The sequence below is a fragment of the Arachis stenosperma genome, chromosome 6 (genome assembly GCF_014773155.1).
Source record: "Arachis stenosperma cultivar V10309 chromosome 6, arast.V10309.gnm1.PFL2, whole genome shotgun sequence".
Taxonomy (NCBI): Eukaryota; Viridiplantae; Streptophyta; class Magnoliopsida; order Fabales; family Fabaceae; genus Arachis; species Arachis stenosperma.
Genome location: NC_080382.1, coordinates 55,718,792 through 55,729,724, shown reverse-complemented (window position 1 = coordinate 55,729,724; position 10,933 = coordinate 55,718,792). Strand labels below are relative to the sequence as shown.

Genomic DNA, 10,933 nt, shown 5'->3' with positions numbered 1-10,933 from the left:
GGAATATAGTGAGATGCTGATTAGGGTCTTCTTGGGCACTTTCTCCGAAAGAACAATTGTTTTGGACGAGTATGATAAGTTGAGTCTTCAATTCAAAATTATTAGCATGGATGGTTGGATTTTGAATGTTGCTCCAACAATTCCCAGGATTGGGATTAATGTATGAACCCAACACTCTCCTCTCTTGTCCAGCAGGGTTAGCTGTACCTCCTCTGGCATGATGGTTTACCTCTCCTTCATGATGGTTTTCCATATCATCCTCCATGTCTATATCCAAGTCTTCCTCCTATTCCTCTGCACCAATAGTCTTCTTTCCTCTTCATTCCCTCCTTAATATAAGGAAGGTCCTCTCCGGTTCACTATCAAAAGAGGTTGAGGTTTCCCTTCTTCTAACTATCATACAATGAACAAGTACAAGAAATAAGAAGTGCGGACTAAAATAGAGTATAGTTAGCTTGGTTAGAGAAATTTATCAAATGGTTAATATGTTAGCTTGCTGGAAAGTAAGGAAATAAAGAAAAATAAAGAGAAATAACTAAAATTGTAGAAAGTAAAATTAAACAGCTGAAATTGAAATTCACTTAAACAAAGAAAAGAAAAATGCTCAATTTAGTTATCCTCCAATTTACTAATTGTCAATTCAAAACCAATCCCTGGCAACAGCGCCAAAAACTTGATGCACGAAAACTTGTCTCACAACAATTTTCTACCAACAAGTGCACCAGTTTGTCGTCAAGTAAAAACTCACTATAGAGTGAGGTCGAATCCCACAAAGATCTGTTGGTTGAGCAACTTTAATTAGAGAGTTGTTCTAGCTGAACGAAACCAGAATTGAATTGGTGTTACAGAATGTAAATTAGCGGAAAACTTAAAGTGCAAGAAATGTAAATGACAGAAATTAAATTCCAAAACAATAAGAGCAGAAACTTAAATTGCATGTAATTATAATGCAGAAGCTTAAATTGCAAGAAATTAAATGGGAATGGGGATTAAGCATGAAATTAAAGAGCAGAATGCAATGAGAATGGGTACGATCAAAGTAACGGATTCATTGGGTTTCAGAAGATATTGAACTCTTCGGATTAAATCATTTTCATCTCTTCCTCAATCAATGAATTCATTGACTTTTCTTGGCAATCTTAGATGATTGGATCCCAATATCTTGGCTAACCAATCTCTCTAAGCATGAACAATTGCCCAACATTTTGATTTAATTGCTCATGAGAATAGTTGAAGTTCGGTCACTGATTACACTACACAAATTCATAGATCTAAGTATTAGTAGGATTAAATGTCATAATATCCATCCAACCCCCATTATAATCCAATGTGAGAAAGCATTTCTAGCATGAATTCCTCATCCCTCTCTCAAAGAGCAGATGAATTCCAATTATGGGTAGCTTCTTTGTCAAGACAACTACCCAATTGAATCAAGATCGAAAGCTTTCTAACAAAAATCAAGAGAAATGAAAAAAGAAGAAGATGAAATCTATTATTGATCCATTGAATTACAATAGAGCTCCCTAACCCAATGAAAGGGATTTAGTTGTTCATAGCTCTCAGAATGGAAAATGGAATTGAAAGATACATTGTAGAATTGAAAGAATTGCAGAAAAGGAAAATTGGCTGAGTTTCGGTATCAGTCTCCCCGTAAGCTCCCTCAATAACTTGAATTCTAAGCTATTTATACATTTTCTTTCATTGATCTTCAATCTCTGAATTGGGCTTTTGGATTTTGTTGTGGTTGTTTTAATTGGCTTCCAATGCTATTGAGAGGAGAGGAGTGCTCGATTGAAGAGTTATGGTTCCACGTTTTGGTCCACGTTTGAGGGTAAACGTTGGGCCAAACATTTCTTTAAAAATTGGGTGCTGGTTGCTGTCATTGGCATTTGACTCAACGTTGAAATGCCAACGTTCTTCTACCCACACGTACGCGTGCCTTGCGCGTTTGCGCATTTGGGTCCAGAATACGCATCCACGCATGCGCGTAGGCTACGGTGCGCGTGGATGCAAAAATTCCCAAATCCAATTTTTGAAAGCTTTTCGAAGACGTTGGCTTCCGCGTTGGACTGGCAACGTTCCCTCCAACGTTGTCCTATCCACGCGTGCGCGTGACCTGTGCGTGTGCATGGATCATTAAAAGTTAAGCTTGTGTGTACGCGCTGTATACGCGTACGCGTCGTTGCGCCTTTTCAAATGTAAAATTTTGGAACTCAGATCACGCACGTTGGCCACCAACATTTGAGGCAGCGTTGTTGGTTCAACGTTACTCCATCTACACGTACGCGTTTCCAATGCGTGCGCAGGGATTCTTAAATTTTCCAATCCACGCGTGCACGTACAGCACGCGTGCGCGTTGCCACAATTTTTCCCAATTTCCAGAAAGCATATTTTAGTAAAACGTTGGGGGTAATGTTGGCTTGCCAACGTTCCCTCCAACGTGGGCACCAGCAAATTATGCAGACTCTGCCTCCCCCTCAACATTGGAGGCAACGTTGGTGGCCCTAACTTTGGTCACCAACGTTGCTTCTCCTTCTTCATTCCATGGCGATTCTTGAACTTCCTTCCATGCTTTTCTTCACCTATTATCAAGCAAAACATGCATCAAAGCCTTGCTAACATCATAAGAATATGCATCTTTCTGAGCACACAAGTGATTATGACAAAATTTTCATAAAAAAGCATCAAATTAACTATGTTTGCATGAATTTAAGTATGCATGATTTTTCAATCCAAATGCTTTCTTATGATGCAAGAAAGTGTAGAAAACATAATAGAAACAAAAGAAAAAGGCTAGTGAAACTAGCCTAAGATGCCTTGGCATCAGACATTGGTTGAGAAAAAAAAGGGGTTTGCTTTGTGTTTTGTTGAAAATATTAGAAATTGGGTACATACTCATATATTAAATGTTTAAACCATATGCATTAGTACCTCTGTATATGATTCATCAAAAAAAAAGAAGAGAGAAAAATAAAAGAAAAATAAAAAGAAGAAAAAAATAGAAAAGGAATGAAAAAGAAATACAATGCAAAGGGGACAAAATGCCCCAAAGTAAAGTTCAATAAAAAAATAAATCAATGTATATGTGTGGTGATAAAAAATAAAATGCATGAGTATATGAAATAGTGAAGAATGGGTAGTTAGGTTAGCACTTAATTTGTTTAGGTTGCCATAGGTTAGGTGGGAAGCTTAGGTTAATCAAAGATTCGAATTTCAAGCTCACTTGACCATATGCATCCCTACCTTTACCCTAGCCCCATTACAACCTATGAATAAGCCCTCATGATAAATGTATGCATGCATTGAATAATTGTTGATTGTTAGATGAAAAAAAAAATTTTGGAAAGCATGATTAGGGGAGAATTGAGTGAATCAACCCCCAAACACTTGAGTGACTAGAGCGGATACACATCTGGTGAGGGTTCGATTGCTCAATTACAAGTAATTGCATTCATATAGATAGTTGCATTTAGATAGGTTGCATGTAGTTTATTTGCATTGAATAAATGTTGATACCCTTTGTCTCCTTCTTGATTCTAGCATGCGGACATGCTACGGTTTAAGTGTGGGGAGGTTGATAAACCCCATTCTTAGGGTTTATCTTGTGTTGATTTGAGGGGATTTTATCACCTTTTCCCATATTTATTCAAGGAAATAGCATGGTTTTGTAAACTCTCCCTTATTTGTTCTTAAGTGTGAAAACATGCTTTTTAGGCAATTAATTGCTAATTTTAATTCATCTTTGATTCCACTAGATGCCTTAATGTGTTTGTTAGTGAATTCAGGTTGAAAAGGCTAGGAATGGGTCGAAGGATTGAGGTGAAAAGCATGCAAAGTGGAGAACACATTGGAAATCAAGGATTTGGAGTGCTGACACCGACGCGCACATGCAACATACGCGCACGCGTGGATAGCAAAAAGTCGAGTGACGCGTACGCGTGACCCACGCGTATGCCTCGATGCTCACACGTGACTTCATTAAAGTGAAAATGCTGGGGGCGATTTTTGAGCTTCCCAGGTCCAATTCCACTGGATTCCAGAGACTATTTAATGCGGAATTGAAGTTTGGACAAGGGAGGAGCACATAGTTGAGTTCTGTCATGCTTTAGTTAGTTTCTAGAGAGAGAAGCCATCTCTTCTCTCGAGAATTAGGTTAGATGTAGATTAGGATTTCTAAGATCTAGGTTTAATTTATGCTTTTATTTACTTTTCCTCTCTAATCTCTTGTTCTTCTACCTTTGCTTCTCTAGTTTAATATTTTACTCCTTGTAATTATTTTCTTTGTTGTTGATGCACTCTTGTTCCTTCTATTTTCCCTTCAATGCAATTTATGTTTGCTTTATTTTATTGTTGACTTGAGTTGTTGTTGTTAATTCCTTGCAATTAGTAGTTGTGGATTTATATTTCTTGCAATCTTGTTTACTTTTCTTTTGTGCCTTCCAAGTGTTTGACAAAATGCTTGGAAGGATGTTAGAATAGATTTTTCTTCTCTTGGCTTGAGTTGAGTAATTAGTGACACTTGAGTTATCAAACTCTCTTGTTGATTGATGATTGGAAGTTGCTAGTTGACTTGAAGGCTATTAAAGCTAGTCTTTCATTGTGATTAGACTAGGACTTGTGTTCTCAAGTTGATTATCTCCACTTGACTTTCCTTCATAGTTAGAGTTTAACTAAGTGGAGCAATGGACAATTCTCATCACAATTGATGATGATAATGAGGACAAAACTTCAAGTTCTCATACCTTGCCAAGAGCTTTCTTAGTTGTTAGTTTAATTCCTTTTGCCGTTTACAATTCTTGCTCATTATTTCAAAAACCCCAAAATACACAACCCATAACCAATAACATGAATACTTCCCTGTAATTCTTTGAGAGACAACCCGAGGTTTAAATACTTCGGTTTATTTTTACTGGGGTTTGTACTTGTGACAAACAAATTTTTGATTGAGGAATTGTTTGTTGGTTTAGAACTATACTTGCAACGAGGTTTTTATTTGTTAAATTCTTTACCGATAGACAATTTCCATTCTTCAGTGTACACACACTACTTAGTGTGCCTTCTGTTAAGAACGCACGCATGCCATGTGCGTGGGTGCACCCCTGTATTTCTTGCGCTTTGTGGGTGCGCACCCGCTTTGTGCGTACGCACGCAATCCCTTTTTCACGCACTCTATGCGAGCGCATAACCCTGCGCATCCACACACCATCTTACACTCCTCCTGATGGCATTGGCACGCCATGTGCGTATGAACCCCTGCTAATTTTTGCTTCTATGCGTGTGCACAGATGTGTGTGTGCACGCACACATGACCCGCTCCCAAGCTTCTTAAAAAAAATTCAGTCACCTGTGTGAGTGCACAGCCTTGTGCATCAGCACGCGATCGTACACCCCTTCTGTTAGTAGCGCTTGCATGCCATGTGGGTCCACGTCCTCCTCTGTTTTTCTTCCTGTTGATGCCAGGGCATCTTGACTGGTTTTACTAGCCATTTTTTGTATGTTTTAGGTTAGTTTCATGCATTTTCTTAGGCAATAAGCAAGTATTTTGTTGAATACATATTCATACCTTAATTCAAGCAAACATTGTGAATTTTGAACACTTTCATAAGAATAATACAAGAATTGAGTGAAAAGAATGAATGATGCATCATCTCATGATTAGAGCAAAACTTTGAGGCACCCTGCTTGTTTGATTTCAGGTAGCAAGAAGCAGAGACCCACGTTAGTAGCAACGTTAGTGCCACTAACGTGAGTACTAACATGTAAGAGAGGAAGGCTTGGAAAGTTAGTGCAAAAGTGAATGCCACTAACTTCAACGAAGGGGAAGGAGACCCACGTTAGTGCCACTAACGTGGGCACTAACGTAGAAGAGAAGAACAACTTCAAAAGTGGGTGCAAAGGTTGGTCCCATCAACTTATTCAAAGCAAGGTAGACCCACGTTAGTGCCACTAATGTGGGCATTAACGCAGAAGAAAGGGCCAGATCCGAAAGTGGATGCAAAAGTTTGTCCCACTCAATTGTTCGAAAGATAGAAAACCAACGTTACTGGCCATGTTAGCGCCACTAATATGGGCATTAACGTGGAACAAAGGGGCACAATGAAAAGTTAGTGCAAAAGCGAGTGGCACTAACTTGTTCGAAACTAAAGGTGAAAAGTGAGTGCAAAAGTGAGTGCCACTCACTTCTTCGAAAGCTAGAAGACCCACGTTAGTGCCACTAACGTGGAGATGAAAGCTGCATAAAAAGTTAATGGAAAAGTTAGTTCCACCAACTTTTGATAGGCCAAGAAGGCCTACGTTAGTGGATACGATAATGCCACTAACGTGGGGGTTAACGTGAAGTACTGACCTAATGAGCGGATAATTTATACGCTTTTTGGCATTGTTTTTAGATACTTTTTAGTAGGATCTAGCTACTTTTTAGTATATTTTTATTAGTTTTTAAGCAAAATTCACATTTTTGGACTTTACTATGAGTTTGTGTGTTTTTCTGTGATTTTAGATATTTTCTGACTGAAATTGAGGGACCTGAGCAAAAATCTAATTCAGAGACTGACATAGGACTGCTGATGCTGTTGGATTCTGACCTCCCTGCACTCAAAATAAAATTTTTGGAGCTTCAGAAGTCCGAATGGCGCGCTCTCAACTGCGTTGGAAAGTAGACATCCAGGGCTTTCCAGCATTATATAATAGTCCATACTTTGCCCGAGTTTAGATGACGCAAACTGGCATTTAACGCCAGCTTTCTGCCCTATTCTGGCGTTAAACGCCAGAAACAAGTTGCAAACCAGAGTTAAACACCAGAAACAAGTTACAAACTGGCGTTTAACTCCAAGGAAGACCTCTACACGTGAAAGCTTCAATGCTCAGCCCAAGCACACACTAAGTGGGCCCGGATGTGGATTTCTGCATCATTTACTTATTTCTGTAAACCCTATTAACTAGTTTAGTATAAATAGAACTTTTTACTATTGTATTTACATCTTTGGATGAGCTTTTGGAACATCTTTGATTATTGTTAGTCCTTAGACATTGGGGCTGGCCTCACGGCCATGCCTACCTTATTTTCACTTAATTATTTTCAACGGTGGAGTTTCTAGACACCATAGATTAAGGTGTGGAGCTCTGCTGTTCCTCGAGTATTAATGCAAAGTACTATTGTTCTTCTATTCAATTCATGCTTATTCTTATTCTATGATATTCATTCACACTTCAACCTGATGAATGTGATGATCCGTGACACTCATCACCGTTCTCACTTATGAACGCGTGCCTGACAAACACTTCCGTTCTACCTACGAAAGCTAGAGTGTGTATCTCTTGGATTCCTGGTCCACGACGCATGGTTGCCTCTCCTGACAACAGAGCCTTCCATTCCGTGAGATCAGAGTCTTCGTGGTATAAGCTAGAATCAATTGGCATCATTCTTGATATCTGGAAAGTCTAAACCTTGTCTGTGGTATTCCGAGTAGGATCTGGGATGGGATGACTGTGACGAGCTTCAAACTCGCGACTGTAGGGCATAGTGACAGACGCAAAAGGATAGTAAATCCTATTCCTACACGATCGAAAACCAACAGCTAATTAGCCATGCGGGAAATCGTAGAGGACCATTTTCACTGAGAGGACGGGAAGTAGCCATTAACAACGGTGACGCCCAACATACAGCTTGCATGGAAAGGAGTATGAAGGATTGGATGAAGGCAGTAGGAAAGTAGAGATTCAAAAGGGATAAAGCATCTCCATACACTTATCTGAAATTCCCACCAATGATTTACATAAGTATCTCTATCTTTATTTTATGTTTTATTTATATTTAAATTATCAAAACTCCATAACCATTTTAATCCACCTGACTGAGATTTACAAGGTGATCATATCTTGCTTCAAGCTGACAATCTCCGTGGGATCGACCCTTACTCACGTAAGGTTTATTACTTGGACGACCCAGTGCACTTGTTGGTTAGTTGTGCGAAGTTGTGAAAAAGAGTGATATTAAAATTATGCGTACCAAGTTGTTGGCGCCATTGAGATCACAATTTCGTTCACCAAGTTTTTGGCGCCATTCAGATTAGGTAATTTTCTTTTCAAAAAGTTTTCAAAAATTTTATTTGTTTGTGTTTTTCCAAAAATAATTTTCAAAAATCCAAAAAAATTAATAAAATCATAAAAATCAAAAAAATAATGTTGTGTTTCTTGTTTGAGTCTAGAGTCAAGTCTTGAGTTTGGTGTCAATTGCATGTTTTTAAAATTTATGCATTTTTCAAAAAATTCATGCATTGAATTCTTCATGATCTTCAAGTTGTTCTTGATAAGTCTTCTTGTTTGATCTTTAGTTTTTCTTGTTTTGTGTCTTTTCTTATTTCTCATATGCATTTTTGAATTCATAGAGTCTAAACATTAAAAATTTTTAAGTTTGGTGTCTTGCATGTTTTTCTTTTCTTGAAAATTTTCAAAAATAAGTCTTGATGTTCATCTTGATATTCAAAGTGTTCTTGGTGTTCATCTTGACATTCATAGTGTTTTTGCATGCATAATTGGTTTTGATCCAAAATTTTCACCTTTTGGGTCATATTTGTGTTTTTCTCTCTCATCATTAAAAAATTCAAAAATAAAAAAATATCTTTTCCTTATTTCTCTCATAAATTTCAAAATCTTTGGGTTGACTTAGTCAAAAATTTTTAAAATAAGTTATTTCTTTTTAGTCAACTCAATATTTCATTTTCAAAAATTTACCTTTTCAAAATCTTTTTTCAAAATCAAATTTTTTTCATTTTTTCCTTTGTTTTTCGAAAATTTTAAAATTGATTTTCAAAATCTTTTCTTTAATTCCATTTCAAAATTTCAAAAACTTTACTAACAATTAATGTGATTGATTCAAAAATTTACTAACTATTAGTTAAGTAATCAATTTTAATTTTAAAAAACAAATCTTTTTAATTCCCTTTTCAAATCTTTTTTAAAATAAATTTCAAATCATATCTTTTTCAAAATGAATTTCAAAAATATTTTCTAACTTCCTATATTTTCAAAATTGATTTTCATATCTTTTTCAACTAACTAATTGACATTTTTGTTTGTTTTACTATTTCTTATCTTTTTCAAAACCACCTAACTACTTTTCTCTCTCTAGTTTTTGAAAATCACCTTCCCCTTTTTCAAAATTCTTTTTAATTAACTAATTGTTTTAAATTTTAATTTTATTCTATCTCTTCTCTTAATTTTCGAAACTAACATCATAAATAAAATAAAAAAATATTTCTCCTCTCTCTTCTTTTAATATTCGAATTCTCTCTCTCTCTCATCTCTTTCTATTTATTTATTCATTTACTAACACTTCTCTTCATCTTAAAATTCGAACCCTCTCTTCTCCTCTGTGTTCAAATTTTTCTCTTCTCCTTCTTCTATTTTTTTCTTCTTCTACTAACATAAAGAAATCTCTATACTATGACATAGAGGATTTTTCTTCGTTTCTGTTCTCTTCTTTTTCGTATGAGCAGGAGCAAGGACAAGTACATTCTTGTTGAAGTAGATCCTGAACCTAAAAGGACTTTGAAGAAGAAGCTAAGAGAAGCTAAAGCACAACAATCCAGAGAATACCTTACAGAGAATCTCGAAAAAGAAGGAGACATGGCCGAACCCAACAACAATGCAAGGAGGATGCTTGGTGACTTTACTGCACCAAATTCCAATTTACATGGAAGAAGCCTCTCAATCCCTGCCATTGGAGCAAACAATTTTGAGCTAAAGCCTCAATTAGTTTCTCTGATGCAATAGAATTGTAAGTTTTATGGACTTCCATCAGAAGATCCTTTTCAGTTCTTAACTGAATTCTTGTAGATCTGTGATACTGTTAAGACCAATGGGGTTGATCGCGAGGTCTACAGGCTTATGTTTTTCCCTTTTGCTGTAAGAGACAGAGCTAGAGTATGGTTGGACTCTCAACCTAAAGATAGCCTGAACTCTTGGGATAAGCTGGTCACGACTTTCTTAGCCAAGTTCTTTCCTCCTCAAAAGCTAAGTAAGCTTAGAGTGGATGTTCAAACCTTCAGACAGAAAGAAGGTGAATCCCTCTATGAAGCTTGGGAGAGATACAAGCAACTGACCAAAAAGTGTCCTTTTGACATGCTTTCAGAATGGACCATCCTGGATATATTCTATGATGGTCTGTCTGAATTATCTAAGATGTCATTGGACCATTCTGCAGGTAGATCCATTCACCTAAAGAAAATGCTTGCAGAAGCTCAAGAACTCATTGACATGGTTGTAAATAACCTTCATGTACACCTCTGAAAGGAATCCTGTGAGTAATGAGATGCCTCAGAGAAATGGAGTTCTTGAAATTGGCTCAGAACAAAATGTTGACTCAGCAAGTCAATATGATTTCTCAGAGTCTGAATGGTTTGCAAAATGCATCCAACAGTACTAAAGAAGCATCTTCTGAAGAAGAAGATTATGATCCTGAGAACCCTGCAATGGCAGAGGTGAATTACATGGGTGAAGCCTATGGAAACACCTATAATCCCTCATGGAGAAATCATCCAAATTTCTCATGGAAGGATCAACAAAAGCCCCAACAAGGCTTTAATAATGGTGGAAGAAACAGGTTTAGCAATAGCAAGCCTTTTCTATCATCCTCTCAACAACAGACAGAGAATTCTGAGCAGAGCCCCTCTAGCTAGTCTTTGATCTATCTAAGGCTACTCTAAGTTTCATGAATGAAACAAGGTCCACTATTAGAAATTTGGAGGCACAAGTGGGCCAGCTGAGTAAAAGAGTTACTGAAACTCCTCCTAGTACTCTCCCAAGCAATACAGAGGAGAACCCAAAAAGAGAGTGAAAGGCCATAACCTTACTTGGTGTGGCCAAATGCACAGAGGAGGAGGAGGACGTGAATCCCAGTGAGGAAGACCTCATGGGACGTCCTCTAGACAAA

General features: G+C 37.3%; 1 non-coding gene across 1 annotated transcript; it reads right to left on the bottom strand.

Annotated features, from left to right (window-relative positions):
• Positions 1 to 10,020: 10,020 nt before the first annotated feature.
• LOC130937209 (small nucleolar RNA R71) lies at positions 10,021 to 10,128 on the bottom strand. The gene has a single exon (XR_009068437.1). It is a non-coding gene; the product is annotated as a small nucleolar RNA R71 (small nucleolar RNA).
• Positions 10,129 to 10,933: the final 805 nt, after the last annotated feature.